General features: G+C 35.8%; 1 long non-coding RNA gene and 1 pseudogene across 1 annotated transcript in view; one reads left to right on the forward strand and one right to left on the reverse strand.

Moving 5' to 3' along the window:
- Positions 1-27,771, forward strand: part of LOC144330637 (uncharacterized) — a 67,783-nt gene that overhangs the window by 19,177 nt on the left and 20,835 nt on the right. The window lies entirely within an intron of this gene.
- Positions 1,304-2,739, reverse strand: LOC695121 (presenilin-associated rhomboid-like protein, mitochondrial; annotated as a pseudogene).

Below are 27,771 nucleotides of genomic sequence, written 5' to 3' on the forward strand. Positions count from 1 at the left end.
AGTGAGGTGGCAACTATCTCATTTAAACTGTTAAAGTTTAAGCACAAAGGAATACTGCTAATTTGGAAGCAAACATCAGAATTTACCAGTTTCGGTGACAGCCAAGTCCTCACCAGAGAAGTTTATCTTGGAGGTGCTGGGTGACACCAGAGAATAAGCATGGGCTTTGAAATCAAAGGGCCTATATTAAAACTCAGGCCAGGCGTGGTGGCTCACACCTGTAATCCCACCGCTTTGGGAGGCCAAGGCACATGGATCATGAGGTCAGGAGATTGAGACCATCCTGGCTGACACGGTGAAACCCCGCCTCTACTAAAAATACAAAAAATTAACCAAGGGTGGGGGCACACGCCTGTAGTCCCAGCTACTCGGGAGGCTGGGGCAGGAGAATCACTTAAACCCAGGAGGCAGAGGCTGCTGTGAGCCTAGATTGGGCCACTGCACTCCAACCTGGGTGACAGAGCAAGACTCTGTCTCAAACAAAACAAAATAAAACTCAGCTCAGGAGTTTGAGACCACCCTGGGCAACATGGTGAAACCCCGTCTCTACTAAAATACAAAAATTAGCTGGGCATGGTGGCGCACACCTGTAGTCCCAGCTACTTGGGAGACTGAGGCACAAGAATCGCTTGAGCCCCAGAGACGGAAGTCGCAGTGAGCTGAGATTGTGCCACTGCGCTCCAGCTTGGGCTACAGAGTGAGACTCCATCTCAAAACAAACAAACAAACATACTCAGCTCCACCATTTTCCAACTGGTCGATCCTGTGCAAAGATTTTTCTACCTAAATCTAAGTCTAGAGAAAGTTTTAAATGCCAAACTAATAAATATATTTTGTAATAATGCCTCTGACAATTTTCTTCTGTCTCTCTTTCTGTCTCTCTCTCTCTCTTCCTTCCCCATCCTCCTTCCCTCTTTTCTGTCCTTTATTCTTTCCTTTCTTCATTCATGAGTACTAAAAGCCCTTTTTCTGCTCAATCTCCAGCCATATACCCCCGGTGTGTTCTGCTAAAACAGAATTGATTGCCTCCTACCATGATAGTTGTTCTTAGTTTTTTGTTTTGTTTTGTTTTTGTTTTTTATTCTTTTTTGAGACAGAACCTCATTCTGTTGCCCAGGTTGGAGTGTGGTGGTGCAATCTCAGCTCACTGCAACTTCTGCCTCCTGGGTTCAAGCAATTCTCATGCCTCAGCCTCCTGAGTAGCAGGGATTACAAGCATGCACCACCATGCCCAAACTTTTTGTATTTTTTTTTTTTTTTTACAAACTAGATAGAAACCTTTATTTCACAACTTTATCATCATTCACTTGCTAAAAAGACACAGACTGGGGCACACAGCTGAAAACACTGGGAGGCCAGATGCTGGCATCTTCCAGGCGGGAGCAGAGCAGTGATCACCCTAGGGCCGATGTCTCCTGGGGCTCTCGGCATCATGGACCAGATGCACCACTATTGTCCAATACCAGTTTTACTTAGAGCCACCTCCTTTTTTGGGGCCATTAGTCCTTATTTCATGCCAGATTTTCACTAGAAGCTCCCTGTTCTTCCAAATCAGTTCATGGCCATAAGTAACATACCATATTTCACAAAGAGCTCCCCCAAGATGTGTTGCACGATCAAAAAATTTCCATCCCCGGATCATTCCTGCTGTATCCACGGCGATAATGGCTTTTAGGGCATTCCGTGCTGTGAACGTGAACATCGGAAGGAAAATAATGGCAAGCCTCCCTTCTGGGATCTTAGTGCAGACAGCTGCGATGGTGCCAGATGCACCAAGTGATGGTCCATACCTTCCTGTGGCAACTTTACCCAAGTAACTGACAAAATTGGAAATAACACCTGCAGATAGGTACAATGCCATGAACTGCTCTTGACCCAGAATGTTCACTATGCTGGAAGAGAAGCTCCACAAACCATACGTATTTGCTGCCATGTGAAATAAGGAGAAATGACTGAATGTTGACAGCAGCTTTGGAGAACAAAGGACCTTTGAGGCTGGATTCGATGTGAAATATCTGATCATTGTCCGCTACAAAGAAGGTACTCTCCATAAACAGAATACAAGGACATTTGCAGCTGTAATACCTGTCACAGTCCGCTGGCCATCCCTTAGATTATTCCACCACTTGTTAATCTCCTTTCTGAAGTCTCCTTCTTTATGTGGTCTTATGCTATCCAACCAATCAGCTTTTATACCATCAAGTTATACCTGATGTAAATGACGAGTTGATGGGTGCAGCACAGCAACATGGCACAAGTATACATATGTAACAAACCTGCACGTTATGCACATGTACCCTAGAACTTAAAGTATAATAATAATAAAAAATTTTAAAAAAAACAAAATAAATCTGGACCCTGGATTTCAGTGATTCATACTGTCAAATAGCAGCTGATCCAAATGCACAGTCTGTAAACGCAACAGTAAAAAATAAAGGTTTTATGAGACTCCTTATAGGTTAGGGAGAAGGATAAAAGACTGTTTCTTCTACAGGAGGAATCAAAGCACTTGTCTTGTATGCTTCACCACTTGTCCCTGTGTCTGATCTTCGAGGTTCAACCTTCCTGGGTGCTTTTCTGAATCCGCATTTTTTGCTGAATAAATAAGTTAAACCTGCATCCGAGCAACCGTGGCGGGGTTAGGGCCACAGGGAGCTCCGCGCAGGTGTGGCCGCCCACCGACACAGCCCACGCCTGGCCGCAGCCCCAGGCTCTCTGTGCCCAGCCTCGCCAGGCCATCTTCCCAACCTCTGCCTCACCATGGCCCGACCTTCGACTTTTTGTATTTTTAGTAGAGAGGCGTTTCACCATGTTGGCCAGGCTGGTCTCGAATTCCTGACTTAAGTTATCTGCTTGCCTCAGCTTCCCAAAGTGCTGGGATTACAGATGTGAGCCATCGCACCCGGCCATGGTTCTCACTTCTTTGCCTCCTTGGTTTCCTTTGGCTAAAGTGGTTTTAATTTTGTGTTGCCTTGGTGACATTTTTACTCACCAAGATCCTTCAAGATCTAACAGAAGTATCACTTTTACATTGAAATTTTTCCTATACCCCCTTTTATTTCTCCTCTAAGTTTACTTGATTGCTTCTCTCATTTATCTCTTTGCCCCAGTCGTATGCTGTACATATCTCTAGGGTTAATGATTCCAGCTTCACCCTATTCTATGCCTACACTTGATATTTCACATATAATCATGTCTGGCTCATCAATAAAGCAGAACTATCACAAGACACTTTATCAGAAGGGTTGAGACACATCATGGGAGATAATGCATTTTAACAAGAAAGCCAGGGAAAGAATCTTGTGTTAGCCTTTGGAAATAAGGAAACCAGTATGCTATCAATCTAACACTAGGACTCCCCCAGCTTTGTCCTACATCACTGTTCTACCTGTACTTGAGACTCAGTTACAGAAGGAAAGATAGTTGGGCATAAAACTGAAATAAAACTTTTTGAATATGCACAGAACTGTTTAAGCATCTTGAAATTGTAGACAGTCATTCTTTTTAACCAAAAACTACAATGCACCTGAAAGGCATTGAAGCTTGGTACCCAAGAAAACCAAGGGAAGTACCTGACACAGGTGACAGAAGCTAGTAACAATGAGCTCTAGAATTTGTTTCAGATTCCACACTCATTCTGTTTCACTTCACTGTTTCTCAGCGACATGTGACTTAACAAATACTATTTTGTAAACTATATTTGTGCCCTAATGCTACGTAAGATATCAGGTAAATCATGTGGTTCCTATTTTACCTGATATTTGCCATCAGTGGAATGAGAACAACATTTTCCACCTACTTCTTGGTGGCTTGTGGGTAGATTATGACATAATATCTGCAAGAGACCGTGAAGGAAGAGATTAAGGTGCTGAGCAATGATGCAGTTGAATGCTTTGGGAAGCGTTTATTGAGCTCTGACTATGTGACAGGTAATTAGATAGGCACTGGAGGAGAAAGACAAAGACATGACAACAAAGTAAGTGCACTTATCAAAACACCACTGTAAAGGCAATGAGACTTTATTGAGATCCTGTATGACTTACGCATGCAGAACTGAGAGTCTCCATATGGTAAGCTGACATGTGAGCTGGCAGGTTGTATGATATGAATAAAAATACAGGTGAAATTAGAAAACACATACTAAGCTTAATGAGACCATCAAGGTCTCTGCTAAAAGTTCTACTGTTTTTTTGGACCCACACCAGCAGTCCTTTACTGGTATAAACCTGGATTCTTAGCTTTCTGCCTTGGTAAATAAAATCTGCAAATTACCCAGAGTATAAGAGGCTGCAGAAGTAAGATAAACTCTCCAAAGTTTTCACATCTCCAGAGTCCTAGTCTTCCCCACCCCTGCCAATTTTTAGTTTCAGTAATACAGAAATGGAAGAGAAAGCCATTCAAGTCAGAGGGAAGAGCAAATGCAATGGCAGAAAAACAATAGCCACATGAGCTTTGGGAAACTTGGAGTCAATGTCAACTCAGCTTCTTACAAGAGACTCACAGGTAGCATGACTGAAGAAAGCAGGAAGAAAAGTTAACCCTTGTGAATTGTGAACATGGTGGGAATTGTGGAAAACTGCAAGTACAAAGCCATCAAAGGGTCCAACTGCTATAAAGCATGGGCCAATTGCCACCATATGAAAAAACAGGTTTATTCTTACTTTTAAATAAAAAGTGGTGAAACCACATTTTTGATGCAAAATCTTCTGATTTTTAAATGTAGGCTTAATTTTATCTTTAAAACACTAAGCAGGCCAAACTATGTGTTGCCTTTTCCCTGTCTCTGTCTTAGATTCTAATTTTTCCTATTTATAAAATGGGATTAATAATTCCTGTTTGGCAGTGTCCTGTGGATTACAGTATGTGGGGGCTAGGATTTGCTGGATGCATGTAACTCTTCTTAAGGACACATGTATTCATTACTGATTACATAATCATAATATGATAAAAGACCTACTCAGGGAATGCCTCATTTTAGAAGTGCTCAATCAGGAACTTGATGCTTGTTCATGCAGAATATTACACAGGACATCCATTTTTTTGAATTTAGGGTTGGAGTCAATCAAAGATCGGTTAGTTTTTTTGCAAGATCATTTTGACTGTTTGTGTCTGTCTAGAGTAGTGAATTAAGAAATGTTCTGCATCAGTAACTAGGCTCAGTGAAAGGAAGTCTCACGATTGATTAATGATGTCTGACAGGGTCTTAGAAAGTGAAAGTGGCCACACACACATGCACATTTGCCATCTCTGAACCAAATGATTTCTAAGTCCACTTCCAGCCCTGAGAGTTTATAAATAAGATTTAATCAAATTTGACCTCCTTTTAATGCCTCACAAATTATTCTGAGGCCTACATTATGAAGATCAGTGTCAATGAAATATTGATTAAGGGAGATTTCTGTGACAGACTGTTGTATAAACCAGCTTTGTCCTTTTCTTATGCGACATCCACTTTCAGCACTTCACAGAACAGATTTATTAACTGAGTTGTCTAATGTCATTATTTTTTACTATGCTTGATGAAATCCTATATGCTTCATTCTGGTTTAACTTGAAAGACACCTGATTCTGTTCTGTATGCATGATACTAAGGACACACTGATGAATAACAATGGGTGCCTTTATTAAATGTGTTTCCTGACATTCTCAGTAATACAGACAAAAGAACAAATGAGCAAAATGTAAGGTGAAGTGTAGCATCACAGAAGTTTCCACCCCTCATTCTTAAACTTTTCTATGAAAATCGAAGAGAGAGATTGCCCTCAAGAAATCTGAAGCCAAAAATCACAATAAGTAGCCACAGAGTAAATATTTAAATATCTAAGAATAAACGTCTTGGGATTCTTGTTCTATATTTTAAGAAAAATTTGTAAATTCTACATAATATGTTTCTTCTAATTCATTGGGCTTTTTAATCTCAAATTCTTCCAGGAAAATTGGTAAATTTTAAAAAATGTGCTAGGCTTCCCATGTGGGTTTCTGGGACCTTTACATAGCCATATGTAAACTCAGCCCAAGAAGCAGTGATGACTCCAACAGAGAAGCATCATAAAATGGTCAAGAAACAAATTGTTCATTTATTTACTTATTTGTTTATTTTTTTGAGACAGAGTCTCGCTTTGTCGCCCAGGCTGCAGTGCAGTGGCTTGATCTCCACCCACTGCAAGCTCTGCCTCCCGGGTTCATGCCGTTCTCCTGCCTCAGCCTCCCAAGTAGCTGGGACTACAGGTGCATGCCACCACGCCTGGCTAATTTTATGTATTTTTAGTAGAAACAGGGTTTCACCATGTTAGCCAGGATGGTTTCGATCTCCTGACATCGTGATCCGCCCGCCTTGGCTTCCCAAAGTGCTGTTAATCTCGTTTTTAAATAAGAAATAAGAGAAATTTTCATAGCTGAAATCAGACCTGAGTGGAGGTCAGGGAAGATAATCCATTCAGAGGAAAGAGTTTATATAAAGACATGGAGGTATTAAATAGCACAGTGTCTCCAGGAAACTACAAATAGTTTTCTACTGCTGGATGAAGTTTCCAGATTGAGCATGGCATGAATAAGGTAAGAGAGAAAGGAAGGAGTCAATGTGTACAATACGCAGGTCTGTTAGAAACATCACATTCTTTCCAAATATGTATTTTTCATTGAATTTTTTTAATTGCTGTCTTCCTTTCTGCTTAACTTCCTACTCATAGACCAAAACGCAGATCAGGTGAAAGCTTTTTTCTCCTTCTTCTTCATTCATAAACTGTACTTCTGAATCACATTATCCATGACAACCCTCTGTTCTGCCTTGGCCACCTATCAAAGGCCTCCTCTCACTGCTGATCAATGGTTCTTCTGGCAATGGAACTGAGCCAAAAATAAAACAGCCATTGATGAAAGAGCAAAGCAGCAATTCCGTGAGAACAAAACATCCTGACCAGAGTGCAGGCTGAGTGTTTCCTCTCAATAAAAAGCACTCTGCCATTGTAGAACTCATTCACTGAATGGACCATATAGGGGTGGCGCTATCCTTTGAAAGTCATTAATAAGCCACCTTCTATGTTTAACCTTGTGATCCTTTTGAGGAAATACTTAGAATAGAAAACTAGACAGTATTGAAAAAAAAAAAGTTCTGCTTTGAGGGTCTGAGGGCCAAAAACCATTTGAAGATGTTCTTCCAGCTTCCTTTGACAACTTGCTATAATGCTACCCTTCTTATTTACTGGCTCTTATTCTCATCAAAAAGAACTTCAAGAGTTCTTCCCATGCACACAATTGGAAGCAACAATATTTCTCTTCCTGAGAACCAAAAAGACTTTCAATAATGTTCATAATGTGCATCATCTTTGAAGTCTTCTTAAATATCTCAGAGATGAATTAATTGGCTATATTTCCAATTTTTTTGGATTGTGTTTGTATCTTATGCAATTCGGAGAACGTTGTGATAAACAAGGTGCTAGGACTAATAATGAGAATTGTTACTAAGTATATTTCCATAGCACTGATATATCAAAATACATCGTACTAGTGAGAGCCACTATGCACTGCACCTTTGTTTGTCTGCTGTTCTAGGCACATTACATATTTTCTCTTCTTCGGTTTATATAGCTCTTAAACACCTCTTATGGAAGATATGATAACTCCCATTTTAGAGATAGGGGGATTAAGGCTCATAGGGGTTGATTTGCTTTCATACATTTACAACAGTGTAAATGTCAGAGCTGGTTCAGAAGCAAGAACTCTGAGTTCTCCAGTATATTTTCTTAGTCAATATCTGATATGGTTTGGCTGTGCCCTCACCCAAAATCTCATTTTGAATTGTAATCCCCATAATCCCCACATGTCAAGGGTGGGACGAGGGGAAAGTAATTGGATCATGGGGGTGGTTTCCCATGTGATAGTCTCATGAGATCTGATGGTTTTAGAAGTGTCTGGCATTTCCCCTGCTTGCACTCACTCCATCTTGCCACTTTGTGAAAAAGGTACCTGTTTCTCCTTTGCCTCTGCCGTGATTGTAAGTTTCCCGAGGCCTCCCCAGCAACACAGAACTGTGAGTCAATTAAAATTCTTTCCTTTATAAATTACCTAGTCTCTGGTATTTCTTCATAGCAGTATGAGAACAAACTAATACAGTATCTTAAATGGTACTTCATGCAAGTGGTTCCTTTGCATCTGTAGTGTACTCTGCCTAAAATCCTCATTTACCTCTATTTGTATAACTCTTTTCTTTAAGATCTGACTTTGGATGTCACTACTGGTAGGCAGTTATACATATTCTCACAAAGTCTAGGCTAGGTGGTTGTTGTATGTGGTTCCATATCATTTTGTGTTTCCCTCTTTGCAACATTTACTGTGCTGTTTAAATTGCTTAATCTGAGGTCCTCCAAGGCAGTGATCATGTCCTCCACCTGCACATGTCACGTAGAATACCTGGCAAAACACTAGTGCTCAATAACTGTTAATAACCCATCAAGTATTTTGCCTTTCAGTGGCATTTGAGACTTTCCAAATGCATTCATGTAATCTGGCTCATTTAATAATACGTAAAAGCTGGTGTAATCAGTAAAGTGCTATTTCAAGTGAAATATCACAATTAAATTTAAGCATACGGATTAGCTAGAAGAATCTGATTATATAAGATAAAGTGCTTTCATATATTATACCTGTAATACTATGCCATATCTATTCCATATATTACACATGTGTACCATATCACAGTATGGTCATTTTTATAATAATGATTCTTCCAATCCATGAGCATATATATTAGTCAGTTCTCATGCTGCTAATAAAGACATACTTGAGACTGGGTAATTTACAGAGAAAAAGAGCTTTAATGAACTCACAGTTCCACATGGCTGGGGAGGCCTCATAACCATGGTGGAAGGTAAAGGAGGAGAAAAGGCACATCTTACATGGCAGCAGACAAGAGCGCATGTGCAGGGGAACTGCCCTTTATAAAACCATCACATCTCATGAGACCTACTCACTATCACAAGAACAGTACAGCAAAAACCTGCCCCCATGATTCAATTACCTTGCACCAGGTCCCTCCCTTGACATATGGGGATTGTGGGAGCTACAATTCAAGGTCAGATTTGGGTAGGGACACAAACAAACCATATCAGCATGGCATGGTTTTCCATTTGGTTGTATCATCTATAATTTATTTCATCAGTGATCTGTAGTTCTTATAAAGATCTTTCATATCCCTGGTTTAATATATTCCCAGACATTTTTATACCTATTGTAAATGTGATTGCCTTCTTGATTTGGTGCTCAGTTAGAGAATTATTGGTGTATAGGATCACTACTGATTTCAGTACATTAATTTTGTATCCTGAAATGTTAATTCATTTATCAAATATAAGAGGTTTTTGGTAGCATCATTAGAGCTTTCTAGACATAAGATTATATCATTGGCCAACAGGCATAATTTGACTTTCTCTTCTCTAATTTGGATGCCTTTAATTTTTATTTTCACTTGCCTGATTGCTCTGGTAAGGACTTCTAGTACTATGTTGAATAAGAGTGGTGAAAATGGTCATCCTTGCCCTGTTCCAGTTCTTAGAGGGAGCGCTTTCAACTTTTCCCAGTTAACTGTAATGTTGGCTGTGGGTTTGTTGTATTTGTCACATACAGCCTTTAGTATGTTGAAATATGTTCCTTCTATTCATAGTTGAGAATTTTCATCATAAAATGCACTGAATTTTATCAGTTGCTTTTTCTGCATCTATTGAGATGATAATATAGTTTGTGTCCTTAATTCTGTTTATGTGGTATATCACATTTATTGATTTATATATGTTGACTCATCCTCACCTCCCTGGGATAAATTCAACCTCATCATAATGTGTTTATTATTTTTCAATGCACTGTTACATCTAATTTGCTAGTTTTTTTTTTTTTTTTCTGTGAGACAGGGTCTCACTCTGTCACTCAGGCTGAAGTGCAGTGGCATGGTCATGTCTCACCACATCCTTGAACTCCTGGGCTCAAATGAGCTCCCCATTGCAGGCTTCCAAGTAGCTAGGACTACATGCATATTCCAGTATGCCTGAATAATTTATTTTTTATTTTAATTTTTTGTAGAGATGGAGTCCCGCTATGTTGCCCAGGCCAGTCTCAAACTTCTAGCTTTAAATGATCCTCTAGCCTAAGCCTCCCAAAGTACTGGTGTTACAGGTGTGAGCCACCACACTCAGCCATTGATTTGCTAATAGTCTGTTGAGGATATTTGTGTCTATTTTCATGATGGATATTTGGCCTTGTAGAGTGAGTTAGGAAAATTTCTCTCCTCCTCAACTTGTTGGAATAGTTTCAGGATGACTGGTATTAGCCCTTCTTTGTATTTTTTGGTAGAATCCATCTCATCCTGGGCTTTTTTTTTTTTTTTTCTTCTAATTAATTCTTGCTACTCATCATTAGCCTGTTCAGGAGTTCTCTTTCTTCCTGGTTCAATCTCAGCAGATTGTATGTTTCCAGGAATTTATCTATTTTCTCTAGGTTTTTGGATTTGTGAGCATATAGTTGTTCATAATAGTTTCTGATGATCTTTTATATTTCTGTGGTATCATTTGTAATGTCTGTTTTTCATTTCTGATCATAGTTGAGTCTTCTCTTTTCTTTAGTTTAGCTAGTGGTTTATCGATTTGTTTACCTTTTCAAAGAACTAACCTTTTGTTTTGTTGATCTTTAGTAATTTTTTTGGTCTCCATTTTATTCTGCTCTGATCTTTGTTAGTTCTTTTGTTCTAATAACTTTGGCTTTGGCTTTTCTGGTTTTTCTAGTTCTTTGATGTGCAACATTAGATTACTAACTTGTGATCGTTCCACTTTTTTGATGTAAGCATTTAATGCTATAAAATTCCCTCTGAACACTGCTTTTCCTGTATCACACAGGTTTTTGTATGTTGTGCATGATTTTCATTTATTTAAAAAATTTTAAAAATTATATCTTAATTTCTTCATTGACTCAATGATTGTTCAGGAACATGCTGTTTAAGTTTCATGTATTTGTGTAGTTTCTGAAGTTCTTGGTATTGATTTCTAGTTTTATTCCACTGTGGTCTGAGAAGATACTTGATATAATATCAATTGAAAAAATATGTTAAGACTTGCTTTATGCCCTAATATGTGGTATGTCTTGGAAAATGTTTCATATGCTGATAAAAAAATTATATTCTGCATTCATTTAGTAGAATGTTCTGTAAATGACCATTAAGTGTACATGGTCTAAAGTCTAATTTAAGTTCAAAGTTTCTTTATTAATTTTCTGTCTCAATCTGTCTACTACTCTGAGTGAGGTGTTGAAGTCTCCCACTATTAATGTATTGCTCTCTAATTCTTTATGTCTAGTTATATTTGTTTTGTAAATTTGGGTGCTCTGATGTTGGGTGCATATATTTAGAATGTTATATCTTCTCACTGAATTGATCCCTTTATCATTATGTAATAATCTTGCTTGTCACTTTTATCAATTTTGATTTAAAGTCTGTTTTATCTGAAATAAGTGTAGCTAATCCTGATGGCCTTTGCTTCAAATTGCATGGAATATCTTTCTTAATGTCTTTACTTTCAGCCTATATGTGTCTTTTTGGGTAAGATGAATTTCTTGTAGGCAGCATACAGATGCATCATGCTTTTTAAAAATCCATTCTGCCAATGTCTATATTTTAAGTGGTACATTTTAACTCATTTACACTCAAGATTAAAACTGAGATGTGAAGCTTTGTTCCTGTACTATTGTTAATTGTTTATAAGCTGTATAACTTTTTTTTTCTGTCTTCTTGTCTTTGTGGTTTGATGAAATTCTATTCTGTTGCCATTTGATTCCTGTCTCTTCCTTCTTCATATGATTGTTTTATAAGAAGTGTAAGTTTTATATTTCCATGTACTTTTCTGATGGCAACTATAGATCTTTTGTTTTTAATGTTTAACACCCCTTTGAGTATTTCTTGTAGGGCTAGTCTAGTGGTGACAAATTCCCTCAGTGTTTCCTTATCTAGGAAATACCTTATTTCTTCTTTATTTATGAACCTTGCTCTGGCAGGATGTACAATTCTTGGCTGACACTGTTTTCCTTTCAATACTTTGAAAATGTCTTCCCATTTGCTTCTGGCTTCTTAGATTTCTGATGAAAAGTCTACTGTTAGTCTAAGGTAGTCTCTCTTATAGGTGACTAGATGTTTTTCTCTTGCTAATTTTAAAATTATTTCATTTTGACATTAGACATTCTAAATATAATATGATGTGACGAAGTCCTTTTTGCAATACATTTGCCTGAGGCTCTCTGAGCCTCCTATATCTGGATGTTTAATTGTCTTGCTAGACTTGAAATGTTTTCATAGATTAGTTCCTTAAATAGGCTTTCTAAACGTTTTGATCTCTCTTTCCTCTTGGGAATACCAATAATTGATAAGTGTGGTCACTTTATGTTATCTCAGATATCTCAAAAGCTTTGTTTATTCTTTTTTATTTTTTTTCTTATTTTTGTCACACTGAATTATTTCAAAAGACATGTCCTCAAGTTCTGAAAGACTTTCTTCAGCTTGGTCTAGTCTGCTATTGAGGTGTTTAATGTATTTAGTATTTCCTTCATTGAATTTTTAGCTCCAGAATTTCTGTTTTTTTAAAATATATTTATTACCTTGGTAAATTTTACATTCATTTTCTTAATTGATTTTCTGCTTTCTTTGTATTGATTTCAGATTTTCTTTCATCTTACTCAGCTTCTCATTTCATTCAAAGCCAATATTTTGAATTCTTTATCTTGAATTTTGTGAAATTATTTTTTATTGGGATCTATTGCTAGACAACTGTTGCCCATTGGTAGTGTCATATTTCTCTACTCTTTCATGTTTTCTGTGTCCTCCATTGATTCTACATATCTGTTGTAGAAGTCACTTGTTCCAATTTTTTGAAGTTGCTTTTGTAGGGGAGAATGTTTTTCCTTACAGCTCCAAGGCAAGGCCCTAGGCCAAGGTGTATCACAGAGTCTATTCTCCTTTCCTCATTCCTCAGCAGTGATGCCAAAGTCTGGACAGCTTAACCTCCAATAACAATGAAGGCAGAGGTGATGGTGCAGACAGTGGCCATGGCTGTTGCTCTGCACAGAATCAGAAACTGCAGCAAGAATGGACTAATCAGAACTGTCTCCTGCAGTGGATTTTTGCCTGATTTACACCCCGTCACGACTCTGATTCCCTTATTTTAGATTTATTTTGGTATGCTTTCTCCAGGTTCTTCAAATAATACTTTAGACTTTTGATTTTAAACTTTTATTTTTTCTTTACAATACTTCAAATGCATTTTGTGATGTCAATTTTTCTCTCAGCTACACTTTAGCTGTGTCCCACAAATTGTGATATATTGTTGTGTAGCAGAAGATTAACTTAGCAGACCTGTGTGTCAAACGCTACACATTCGAAAGAAGGATCTGGTCTTGAATGGCTGCTGGGAGGTAACTTTTTATCCCTTAGAATATTCTATCAAATAAGAGTGTTTGTGTATGCCTGAGATCTTGGTTTATACTATAGGTCTCTGAGATCGTGGCCCATGTTATAGATCTCTGTTGAATCCTGATAGTTTATGCTAGCAATGTGGTTTATGGTAAATGTCAGTTTTTATATGTCTGAGACTCTTGATCAGGCTATGTCAGTTTGACCTCTAGAGGGTAGGCGACTGAATAACTGAGGTCAGTTGCTAAGGTGCTGCATGCCTATGTAACTGACCACCTCTCTGCAAGCCCCCTGATGCCAAGACTCAGGAAAGCTTACCTGGTAGGCTATACTCCATATGTGTTATGACACATCATTAGTAGGAGAACTAAGTACAACCCTATGTAATACTACTAGGAAGAGACACCTGTAAACTTACATCTAATTTCTCTTGGATTTTACCCATGTGTGTTTTTCTTTTTGCTATTTTTCATCTATTTTTTTCTGTAATAAACTATAATGGTGAGTACAATAGCTTTTCCGTGTTCTGTGAATTATTCCAGTTAATCGTCAAACAAAAGTGGTATTGGAAACAGAGTGGAATTTTTATGTTCATAAGGTTAATTTTTATGTTCAATTTTTTAAATTTCCAATGAGAGTTCCTTCTTTATTACATACTATTTAAAAGTACACAGTTTGTTTTACAAATGTTTGGAGATTTTTCTGATATCACTTTAATATGAAATTTTAGTTCCATTCCATTGTTGTCTGAGAACAGTTATTTTCAATTTTTAAAATGTGTTAGTTTTAATTTTATGTTTTTAAATGTTTCTAGATATCATGCCTCAAGGAATATGTTCTATGGCCATTTGAAAATAATGTGTATTCTGCTGATACTGGGTGGAGTGTTCTATAAGTGTTAACTAGATCCTGGTGATAGATGGTGCTTGTACATTCTTGCTGATTATTGGTCTAGTGGTTCTATCAATTTTTGAGAAATAGATGTTGAAGTTAGAAAATATAATTATGGATTTGTCTATTTCTCTTTGGAGTCCTATAATTTTTTCTTTCTATATTTTGCAGTTATGTATTTTAATGCATACACATTAAGAAATGCTATAACTTTTCTGTGGAGTAATCTTTTTGTAGTTATATAATATCTCTCCTTATCTCATCTAATTTCCTTTGCTCTAAAATATAATTTATCTGATATTAATTTAGTCACTCCTGTTTTCTTTTACTTAGTGTTTTCATTGTATATTTTTCTATTAAGTTACTTCCAATTTTCTAACAATGTCATATTTGAAAAGAGTTGTAGACAGCATATAGTTAACCCATGTCTTTAATCCTCTTGGTATTTCTGTCTTTTAATTGGTTGAATTTAATGTAATTATTAATATGTTAGGACTAAAAAGAGTAATTTTTCATTTCATTTTATAAAATTTCTAATATTTCATTTCATTTTTTATTTACTCTTTGTTATTGTTTTTCACTGCCCTGGCTTTTTCGCTTTCTGTGGGTTACTTGAACATATTTTAAAATTCAATTTTAATTTATCGATTGCATTTTGAGTGTATCTTCTTGTATAGCTATTTTTAATTGTAGATCTAGTTATTATATAATATGTAATAATTGTAGGTAGTTATAATTGTAGATGTTCAATAGGTTAGGCATGTTAAATACATTTTGAATACACACACACACACACACACACACACACACACACACACACACTCTCTCACAGAGTTACTGGTGTCATCATTTTACCAGTCTAAGTGAAGTGTAGAAAGTTTACCTCTTTTTACAAGTCTTTATGTTCCTGTTTATAATATATTTGTCTTAAATATTTTTGCCACATGCATTTAGACCCACATTAAACAGTATTACAACTTTTGCTTCCATCATCAAACATAATTTCAAAATCTCAAGGGAAGGAGAAAATTATCCATATTTTTGCTTACTCTGTTTGTTTGTTTTTCTTTACTGATGTTCCTACGTTCCTTTTATTGTTTGATTTCTGTTCAGGTAAGTTCATTTACCTAATGTTTTAGGGTAGGTCTCCTAGTGACAAATTCTGATAGTTTTCATTCATATGAAGATGTCTTGATTTTTTCTTCATTACGGAAATTTATTATTACTGCATATAGGATTATAAGTTGACAGGGTTTTATCGTTTGTTAGTTTTTTGTTTTGTTGTTGTTGTTTTGTTTCTTTTTTAAAAGAGATGGTCCTGAACTTACGGTAGTTCACCTTATTACTTTTAACTTTGCTATGGCACAAAAGAAATACTCATTCAGTAAAACCTGCATTTTCAGTACACATACAACCATTCTGTGTTTCACTTTTAGTAGTATATTCCATAAATTACATTAGATATTCAACACAATAAAATAGGCTTTTTGTTAGATAATTTTGCTCAACTATAAGCTAATGTAGGTTTTTGAATACATTTAAGGAAGACTGGGCTAAGCTATGATGTTCAGCAGGTTAGGTGTATTAAATGCATTTTTGATATGATATTTTCAAAATATGATGGGTTTATCAGTATGTAACCCCATCATAAGTCAAGAAACATTTATACTTGAAATTATTGTAATTTTCTCCTGACCACTATAGTTTCTAATGAGTACTCTGTTATTATTGGAAGTATTTTTCCCATAGGTAAGGTGTTTTATTTCACTGCTTTCAAGATTTCTAATTTTAGTTTTTAGAATTTTGACTATTATGTATTTTGTTGTGGATTTCTTCAGATTTATTCTGTTTGAAATCCATTCAGTTTCTTGAATCTCTACATGTATTTTCTCAAATTTTGGAAATTTTTAGCCCCCCTATTTTTTAGCATTTAAAAAATAGTTCAATGTATTTCTGAGGCTGTTACTTATTTCCAGGAACACTATATGCTTGGAATGGGTAATTTTGTTGTCCTATCTTCCAGTTCGATTATTCCTTCCTTTCCCTCCATTCTGATGTTGAGCCATTCATTGAGATTTTTAACTTGGTTATTATATTTTTAGGCTTACCCTTTTTGTTTGTTTCTCCTTAATGTCTTCAATTTCCAGTTGGAGATTTTTTTTTTTTTTTAATTGTTAGGACTTTCTGTTTTTCTGTTTATTTAAAGAATCTTTGTAATTGCTGGTTAAAACATTTTTATGATGTCTGCTTTAATTTTTTTTAGATAATGCTAGTATCTTTTTCACCTTAGTCTTCACATTAATTAGTGTCTTTTTTATTTAGTTTGAGATCTTCCTGTTTTTCTGCTGTGACAAATTACTTATTTTTCAAACCTAGGACATCTGCAGTATTATAAGACTCTGGATATTATGTAAATCTTATATTTTAGCTAAATTATTTAGACAGTACTTTAGCAGGGGAAGAAGAGATGCTGCATCATTACTGTCAGATGAAAGTAGATGTCAAAATTCCTTCTTAGCCTCTGTTGACACTCAAGGGAGGAGGCTGTTTGTTAACGCTGGGTATAGTGGAAGTTTTGGCTCTTCACTGGTTCTCCACTGATGCACTCCTACCCCTCCTGGTCTGGGAGATATCAGCGTAGACCTAGTGAGGAGCCAAAACTTCCATTATCCGCAGCATTACCAAAGAGCCTCCTCCCTTAGGTGTCAACAAAGGCTAAGAAGGGAATCTGAACATCTACTTTCATCTGGCAATAATGATTCAGAATCTTTTCTTCCCATCAACACCATTTAGGGTTTTAGCTTTGTTACTGTCGGACAGTAGTAAAAGTTCTAAAGAAGATGTGTTCAACACCAGCACATCTTCTACCATCAACACCACAAGGGTTTTAGCTTTGTTATTTTTGGGCAGTAGTAAAAGTTCTGACTCTCTACAGGGATTCCTCTGGCATAAATCCAGGAGGGAGTGTAGGGGTGCTGCATTATTGTCAGGTGGGAATGGAAGCATAGACTCCCTACACAGACTTCTCTGAAACCACCGCAGTGGGGAGGTTAGAATACCTTGCTAGTGCCAGATAAGGGTGAAAGATGAGTTCTCTACTTAGCCTTTGTTATCATGTGTAAGGATAAAGCCACAACGTATACTGTGGTGTTTGATGTTTGGCTAGAGTAGTACATTTACTGTGTAAAATATTTCTGACTTGCTAGATGGCTCCTTTCCTGATCTTTTCACTCAAGAGAACAGATTTAATTATTTATTTATTATTATTAATAATTATTTAATCTGTGCCCATTGACATTTTTGGGTTGCTGACTTCTTCAGTTCTAATCTGGGAAATGTGAAGCAAAAATAAAATTCAGGAAACTCATCACCATATCATTCCTTGCTCCCTAGCTTGTCTGCCTTCACTCTACCTGTCAGAATATTCTTATAATGGTTTTATGTATAATATGCAGAGTTTTTTTGTTTTACTTAGCAGGAAGACTAGGGAAAATTACATCTACTCAACTTTTCCGTAAGTGATTTCACACCATTTATTTTTATTACAAAGAGAGATATTGATTTTTTTCTTGCTTTCTCACTTCCTTTCCCTCCTCCTTTCTTCTCTTTCCTTTCCTTTTTCTATTTACTTTTCTTTCTTGTCTCTTCTCTTGTCTTTTCATTTTATTCTTTCTCTCCCTTTTTTTATCTTCTCTCATTCTATTTTTCCCTGTTCCAACTTTATTTTGTTATTTGATCTTCATCTCCATCTCTACTTTATTTCAGTACTCATTTTCTATCAAGCTAACCAAATATCTAATCAGAGATCATGGTCATCTTCTATTTTCTTCTCCTTCTTTAACTCAATATGTGCATAACTGACTCATTGGGGAGCCACAACCAAAACACTTTTTCTCTTGTAAACCTCTGTTAACATTCATTCTTTTCTTTTAGAAGTAGTCACAACATCTCATGTTTTGTCTCAAAAGTAATCCTTCTGAAGACTTCAATTAAAAAACTTTTTCTGACGTAGTAGAAAGGAATGGATTTTAGATTTAGATTGAGCCAAGTTTGAACCCTGGTTCTATAATTATTTTTAGTTGTATAATTTTTGGGAAAATTACCTAGCTTCTGTGATCTTGGATTTCTCATCAATAAATTGAAGATTTAATGGGATAATGTTTGCAAAGTACCAGATATGGTTCTTAGTACATATTGTGTGCTCAATAAATATTAGTTAAATCAAAATTATTAATTCTCAGTGATCTTTATCACTTCATCCAGTTTGGCTGTCAGCTTTGTTTCTGTAAGGTTATCTGTTATTATTACCTTGTTGTCATTGTTATTTTGTTATTATTAGTTATAGTTGTCTGTATGTTGAGTAAAAAGGTTTCTGAAAATTTTATTGACCATTATTACAACCATTAAGATTATGTTCATCCAACTCAAGCTTCAATTTTATCATGGACAAATAATCAAACAAATATTTGCTCAATCAATAAAAGGATACTTTCTAAGCACATATTGAAACTTATTTATAATGCTGTGACTATTATCTGATCCACTGTCAAACATAGCATTTTGTTATTGATGCTTTGCTATTTCCTTATGACAGAAAGACTGCTCAAGAAAAGTCTAGATAATGGTTGATAATGCTTGATTTGAGACAAAATTACTTTGACCCTTATTTTACATGAAAAACTGCTCAACTAGGCCTCATTTCAGAAAGTTAGCTTCTTGGGGTTATCCATTATATCAGTATATTCTGCATTTGATGAGTAAAATGCAAGAAGAAATATAAAGATCATTTTGATATTGCAAATACATTTATTAATAAAACTCTAAGCATAGTTAGTAAAACTAAATTCATTTTAACTACAAGAGGATTTCCCAACTATTTTCCCCAACATTTTTAATAAATTACTTTTTATATTTGTATATATCTAAAACACTTAATTTTTTTTTTTTTTTAAAGACATAGTCTTGCCCTCTCAACCAGGCTGGAGTGCAGTGGCACAATCTTGGCTCACTGCAACCCCCATCTCCTGGGTTCAAATTATTTTCCTGCCTCAACCTCCCAAGTAGCTGGGATTACAAGCACCTGCCACCACGCCCAACTAATTTTTGTATTTTTAGTTGAGACAAGGCTTCACCATGTTGGCCAGGCTGGTCTCAAACTTCTGACCTCGTGATCTACCCGCATTGGCCTCTGAAGGTGCGGGGATTACAGGCATGAGACACTGCGCCCGGCCCAACGTTTTACATTTTAATAAATAAAATCAAAGTATAAGACTATAATTTAAAAACATATTCTATGCCATATGCTTCGCTTTTAAATTCCTCTACTCACTTATATTTGTGTCCTCCTGACAGTTTAATTCATACTAAATATTTTGCTCTCAAAACAATTTCTTGATTTATCAATTTTGTGTATTTTTTATTGATTTTGTAGATTGGTGAAAATGATTTGTAATTTTTATCTAATTCCCTTATCTACTTCTATTATCATTAGAACATAATAATTTTAGTAAAATTGCTAGTTGGTGTTTGGATTTTTAAAAATATGTATTTTCAATAGTAATTCAAAATTATACACAATGTTTACTTTTGGGTAAATTTTCTCTCTGCAGTTATTTTTTTGTTTATTGTTTGGCTTTTATGTTTCTTTTATCAATATTTTTCCCAAGCCCTTCAAAGTAATATAAAGTCTTTCTATGTAAAATGTTTCTAACATTCAAGCATATCAATTATCCCATGCCTTCCATTTTCTTTGAGATCTTTTTCCAGAGTATCCCTCTTTTTACCATGCCACTGTAGAAAGGCTAGTTCATAGGTCTGCCACACAGCTGCCATCCTGAGACTTCCCCTTATCTTAACCAGGGGTTGCATCATCTATTTTTTGATAATTTTGTGAGCTTGCATATGGTGTCCATGGTTTGTAACCTTGCAATTTTATTCAAGGCCTATATTTAACTTTCATTTTACCAAGTAAATAATTATAGGTTGAAAATTATTTTCTACAGAATTTTAAAAACATTCGTCCATTGTATTCTAGCTTCTAGTGTTGCTTTTGAGAAGTCCAGTCCAGTGCTATTGCTTTTTTTTTTCTTTTAATGTGGAACTTTCTATATTATCCTCAAAATTTTAGAATTTTTCTCTTTACACTTGTGTTTTGAGCTTATATGATGATATACTTTGGTGTGCGTCTTTTTTGACTTATTTTTCTTGGCACTTCAGAGACACTCGTTCTTCAATTCCGAGATATTTTCTTTATTCATTTTCTTTTGTATAATTTTCTGTTCTCTGTTTTCTTCTTCTAAAACTCTAACAATTTGAATATCTTAAATTTGTTAAGCAACTTTATCTTTTTTATTTTCCATTCTTTTATCTTTTTGTATTACTTGTTGGGAAATTGTATCAATTTTAATTTTTAATATAGTGTTGAGACTTTTTTAACCATCGTTTTTAATTTAAAATAGTTCTTATCGTCTAATTGCTCCTTTTATAATAGCCTGTTCTTGTTTTATGGACAGACTATCTTCTATTTTCTATCTGAGGATATTAGCTATAGCATTTTTCAAGATATTCATTTTCTGTTATCTGCATTGTCTTTATTTCCTCCAAGCTGCTTTCTTCCTATTTATTTTGTCCTTTGCCTTTCAAATTGGAAGATATTTTAAATTTATTGATACTATTTGGCTGTTCATTTATATTTGAGAATGAGGTGCTATAAAACTTATGAGAAGCTCTATATGCATGGGTTAGATTTGTTAATTGATAAACTTTTGGATAAGATGACATCGTAGGGACCAGTTTATTTATTTATTGAGATGCGTTCAAATAAAAATAATTACAAGTATATTTTCAGGGATTATTTCTTTTCTCTAGTGAACACTCTACCAATCTTCTGCTTAAGGAAGACATGGTGGGGACCTTGGAGAATGAGGTAGGATGGGAAGTGAAGGTGGTGGTGGTGGTGGTGACAGTAGTTATTGATTACCCAGGTTTTCAGAACCTAGCAAAGAAAGGGAGCTAAAAGTAGCCTCATTCCATTTCTGTATTGTCGTTAATCCTCCTGGTTTCCTGTGCCGTGCCAAGTATACTTGACCCTGAGGTCTCTGTCTCAATTAATCTACCAAATGAAATTTCTACTAGAATGGAGTAGAAGAATTGCCTGATGTTGGAAGTAAGACCACAATTGTATTGGTTGTCTAACACATCCCCTTATTTGGAGTATTATTACTAACTCTCACATTTGCTGGCACATGATATTGCTAATTTTTGGAACTTTGTGAGTACTGTTACATGTTATCTTGCTCCTCTATGGGTTTCCTCTGTACAGATGAATGATATTTCTCTGCTTTGTTATTTTCTCCTTTCATTTTTAATCTTCCCCCAATCATGAATTATTTTCCTTCCTTCCTTCCTTCCTTCCTTCCTTTCCTTCCTTCCTTCCCTCCTCCCTTCCTCCTTCTCTCCCTCCCTCCCTCTCTGCCCACCTACCCTTCTTTCTCTTTCTTTCCCTTCCCTCCTTCCTTCCTTCTTTCCTTCCTTCCTTCCTTGCTTCCTTCCTTCCTTCCTTCCTTCCCTCCCTCCCTCTCTGCCCACCTACCCTTCTTTCTTTTTCTTTCCCTCCCTTCCTTCTTTCCTTCCTTCCTTCCTTCCTTCCTTCCTTCCTCCCTCTCTTTCCCTTCCTTTCTTTCTCCCTCTCTCTCTCTCTCTTTCTTTCTTTCTTTCCTTCCTTCTTTCTTTCTCTTTCTTTTCTCTTTCTCTTTTCTTTCTTCCTCCCTCTCTTTTTCCTTCCTTCCATTCTTCAGTACTTCCTTTCCTTCTTCTCCTCTTCCACTTTCTTCTCCTCATCCTTGTTTTCTCTGTTAATTTCTCTTCCATTTTCTTTGTCTTTGGAGTTCATGACTTTGTTTCAGAAAAGGGCACAGATAATGGCATGCATTTATTCAGCCACATTTAACTACAAGTGTTTCTGAATTGAATTATTTATTTTTTGTTCTTTGATATTTTAAGGTTACCAGTGTAGACATTGATTTAGAAGGAATGAACATGCATGCTATCTCCTGAGAACATGCACATCACATATATGTTGGGAAATTCTTCAGTCTAGATTGATTAGTTGAACATTTCTAGATTAGAAAGTTTTTCAGTGTATCCTTCTTTAATTTACTGAGATACTAAAAAACACGGTTTTAATAAAAAATGCATGATTAATAACTTTAATCAAAAATACATAATTCCAATTTCTGTCTATATTTTTGTGATAGAAACCTGATATCATGGCTGAAATCATTCTCCTGATTTTACTCTATCCAGTCAACCACAGAACCAGGTTGATTTTTGTTATGTCTCGAATCTTTCGGCTTCTTTCTTTCTCCACAGCCAACAGTGAAATCCGAATCACCAGCATCTTTCCCTTAAATTTCTCTCACTGCCATCTATTTGAATGGTTTTCCTTTTTTCACTTATTCTCTGCTTAGTAATCAGAGCTATCTTTTTTTTTTTTTTTTTTTTTTTAACAGGATCTTGCTCTGATGCCCAGGCTGGAGAGCTGTGGCACAATCTTGCCTCAGTACAACCTCAGTTTACTGGGTTCAAGCTATTCTCATGCCTCAACCTCCTGAGTAGCTGGGACTAAAGGACTGCACTGCCACACCTGGCTAATTTTTGTATTTTGGTAGAGATGGGGTTTCACTATCTTGGCCAGGCTAGAGCCATCTTCGTAAGTCACTGATATGATAATGTCATAATCTTAGGAAACCATTAAAAGTTTCTCATTTACCTTAATATGAAGACCAAAAACTTTACCATGGTCCATAGGGTCGCATGTGGTCTAAATTCACCTGAAGTTTCTATTACATCTGTCCCTCTGACTGTGCTAACCTTCTGATAGCTTCTACCATGTTGCAGGCTTCTTCTCAGCTCACAAACTTCACTCAGTTATTTTGCCTGGAACCACTGAGTTTTGAAAAACTCCACCTCTCTCATACGCAGCTTTCAAAAATTATTACTTGGTAGAGGAAGGGGTCAGGGCCAAGGGAAATCCTGAAACATTTCCAGAAATTGTTGAAGCCCAATCTCTATCTTGTACAAGCTGCGTGACTATTTCTGAGTCATTTATGAGCTCTTAGAGGACCGTCAGTTTGCTCATAATGGGTGGAGTTAATCAAACAATGAATGTAAAATATTCATCACAATATCTTGCAAATAGTTCATGTTTAATACACATTAGTTCATGTCTCTTCCCTTCTGTTTTTTTGGTGAACTATCAATAACTATTTGGTGAAGGCACATAAATTTGAAGAAAACTTAATAAGCAATATGAGACATGATATTAATACAACAGACCGAAAAATCTTTCTCCTCTTAAAGTTTAGTTACAAACTTCAAAAATAATTTTAATAAAAGCAATGATCTCTGAAATAAATTACAGAAAGAGCTATTTCTGAAAATCTTTTGAAGTTTTGTTTGTTTGTTTGTTTGTATTTTACTTTTCCTATACCAATTTCTAAACAAATGTGTACCATTTGCCCAGTGACAAAATCTGGAGATTTTTGAAAGAAAGTTATCCACAAATATGAAGCATTGCATTTAGATGGAAAATAAAAAATGTTAATGATAATGGCAATGCTAATGTTGACTTTTACATTTATAGAGCATATTTGTTTTCAAAGCACTGACAGAGCTTTCTATTAAGGACAGGAAAAATTTTAAGTGATGATTTCTCAAATATGATTGACTAGAAATTTATATCATAGAGAACTAATGCCCAAATGTAGATTCCTCAAGGATTGGGAGCCCATTATGTCAGAGAGGCTTTTGTGCAACTCACTTATCCAGAAGCTGACCCAAAGAGATGTTCACTGAGAACTTTCTTAAGGCAACTCCAGTGCCTGAGGCAACTCATCAAACATGACTCTTACATGAGGTTTCATTTCCATGATTCTTGGCCAATTTTTTTTTTTTTTTTGGTCAAAAAAACTTTTGCTTCCCTAAATCATCCCTAAATCATATTATTTCACATTCTTAACTGCAAGTATTCACCCAGGTTTTTATCTTTGCCTTTACCTTTTTTCAAGGATGTCATGATACCATTTCTTCCGCCAAACACTGTGTTGTCTATAGTTGTTATTCAGTAGCACAAAAATATGAACTCGAAACAATCACTTGAGATTTGATTTGGTCATTTCAAAGATTTGCAAAAACCTTAACTTGATTGTATAACCCAAGTTCAAAAACTCTAACTCCGGAGATTTATCCTAGCTTTATTCCAAAAGTACTTGTGTTATACAATATGCACATCCCATCACTTCTCAGAGCATCAACTTGTAATTCTTTGCAAACTGTGAAATGGCAATGTTATATCATTCATATAAAACTGATTTGAGTAAGAAACTATGTATAAAATATATTCTTTGTTCATGAGTTTTTTGCATTTCTACTTTGAAAATGTACTATTTTTAATAGTATTTAATTATATTACATATTTTTATCTAATCTGTATTTAAGATTTTCAAAACTACCCAATCTCAAAAAAGTACAAACATTTCCAGAACAGTTTAAAAATTTTGTTCCATTCATATCTTGAGTAATTTCCCATCATTGGCCATTGAATATGCAAAACATATAAACTAATTTTAGTGCCTTTAAATTCGGTATCCTGAAGGCGTTTGCAGCAAAAGATTAGGTATATGATTGATTCTAAATTCAAGTTGCGCTTTTCTATTGATCTTTTGTTATTTAGTGTTTCTTTTTTTCTCCTTTAATACCTTAAGATCTCAAAGCCCCAAAGTGGTAGAGGAGGGAAGAGGAAGATCACAGAGACCAAAAATACTGGTGTCCTCTGGAGCCCCTGGGAGGGTCTTATAGCCCAACCTCCTCCTTTAGTAGATAAAGGCCTGGAGACTTAGAGAGAGTACAACTGGCTGTTTATAGTCTACAATTCTTTTAGTCCAGGGACCTTTATATTTTTCTTATGTCTACTTATTTCCCCCTCTGTACAGTACCTTACTAGTCATATAACCTTTCATGTCTTCAATTTAAAATATCTCTTACAGGCAACAAGATGGAAAGGATCTTGATCATTGTCTTCTCATTTCTTGTTCTCTCTTTTTGAAACATGTGAAGATGCAATTCAGCAAAACAGAGAGACTGGGGAAAATCCTGTTCTGAAGTAGGAGCAGTATAAAGCCATGGGCTAAATTAAGTTAAAGTAAAAAAAATAGGGAGTGACAGAAAATATTATATACTTGGCGAAAATTACCCACCAAGTTAATGGATGGCATATTCAATTAAACAACATAATTATTTTCTATGATGTTTTACAGTGAGCAGTTTCAAACAGGAATATGTATTATTACAGTGCTGGTCTAGATATGTCCTCTTAACAGATATGTCCTCTCTGAGAATGAGAATCCTGCCTGAATTCTCTGCGGATCCCACTGGCACAGAGCTCATATCTTAAAGTTAACACAAGTGATTTCTTATTTCAGATCTTAATAAAGAGACAAAAATGAATAATTTGTTGATAATGGTCACCGACATCATTTATTAAATGCTTATTTGTGACAAACATTGTTCTAGACACTTTGCATATAGAATTTTTTTTATAATCACCACTGTTTCAGAAATCTAGAAGTAAGTATAATTACCTCTATCTTACAGTTGAAGAAATTGAATTTTAGAGAAGTTAAGCCATTTGTCTTATCGATGCTAAAGACAAATTGCCAAAGTTATGCTGAGCTTAAACATGCTACATTTACATACACATCCCTAGTGCCAAGATATATTTGTGAGAGAAAGTTTGAGATTAATGTACAGTTTCTTAGCACTAGGGAATATCAGGGAAATGCAGTATAGCTTCAGCTTAACTAAAATTTATTGCACATCTACCCTATAGCAGGTTCTGGGCTTTGCACAGTGAACAAAAGATAGATTTCAATAGATCCTGACTTTGAGCTATTCACATTATACCTGAAAGATAGATGTGAAAATGTATAATTTAGTTCTAATGCAGAAAATGCAATGAGAGTTGTTTGAGTCTCGCCTAGAGCTGGCCCTGACCTTCATCATGATTCCCAGGATATAAGCCTTGGCCATTTCTGTGTGGCAGGGTTCCATTCATGTTAAGTGTTAATTACGTGATAACTTCTGCTGTGTGAATTCCTGTCTACAGCACTGGAGGTCTGGAGCTTAGTGTTAGGAGATGTGAACATCTCACTAGATCCGGGGACCTGTCTTAGACTGGTCATTTCCTGTATCATAGATTTATATGTCTCTATATGTATAATTTCTCAATTTATTCTGGTCTTTAAAGTTGCCACCATCAATTACTCTGTTAGAATTGCTTTAATTCCTTTTTTGCTGTTCACAAATACATAAACATGCTGAAGGGTAAGAAGTTTCCTTGACTCCACACACAATCTGAAACCCTAAGACAGGCATCTTTCTCTGCATTACAACAGTGGGGAAGTATTTTGTAGATTTTGTTTGCTTTTTGCCCAGGAATGACACCTTTTACCTGAAATAGGCTTCCTCAACTCCCTTAGAAGCCCCAAATCTCCTATCAGATGTCTCCTAGGGCAGGAGTTCAAGTTAAGGACTATCTTCCTGCAACTTTTCTAAAATCTTACTAATTTGCTATTTCAGGCCCATTTGTCTCTAAAATTTAGGAGCAGTCTGCATAAATACTCTGTTTCTTGCTTCCTTGCTTTTTGCTAAATATGGATCACTTGGTTAGTTTTTTTTTTTTTTTTTTTTTTTTTTTTAAGCTGTGTACTTTGTATCTACTAAGTAAAGTGCAGGAGAAGAGATTATTCATTGCAGCTTTCTTTTTAAAAGGAGGTGTTCCTCTAAATGTTCCTTGGAGTTCTAACCTATATCTTTTATCTCTCATTTGAAATTTTGAGCTCTGACTTGGTGACAATTTGCTGAGTGATTTTGTGAAGGTGGTTTGAACTCTCTTGGCCTTAGCACACTCATTTTTACAATGAGAGTCAGGTGAGGTGCTCTCTTAAGTTTTGTTTCAGCTGTAATATTGGTGATTCTATTGTTTGAAATCAAGGATCATTTCTTATAAATTTCTATGAAAGCTGCAATACGCTCTGCAACAGTCCTCAGTCAGCACAAACTAGATACAAATAAGTATGAATTTGTAGGCTTACAAAATTTCAGAGTTCAAAGGGACCTTCAAGGTCGTAGGGTTCATCCTCTGTGGTGATACCTGAATACCTTCTACAACATCTCCACCATGTGGCCAGTGAGTCCCCAGGTGAACACCTCTACCAGACCCCACTACCTTCCAAGTCAACCAGTATTTTTCTGTGGCTATCACAAAGTTCTTTTCTCCAGGTGTTCCAAATTCTGCTGCCTGCATTTTTCACTAGTGGGTCTGAATTCTGCCACTTATTACTTCATTAAAAATAATTTTTTTTACATAAAAATTATTCACATAT

Source organism: Macaca mulatta, chromosome 8 (genome assembly GCF_049350105.2).
Source record: "Macaca mulatta isolate MMU2019108-1 chromosome 8, T2T-MMU8v2.0, whole genome shotgun sequence".
Taxonomy (NCBI): Eukaryota; Metazoa; Chordata; class Mammalia; order Primates; family Cercopithecidae; genus Macaca; species Macaca mulatta.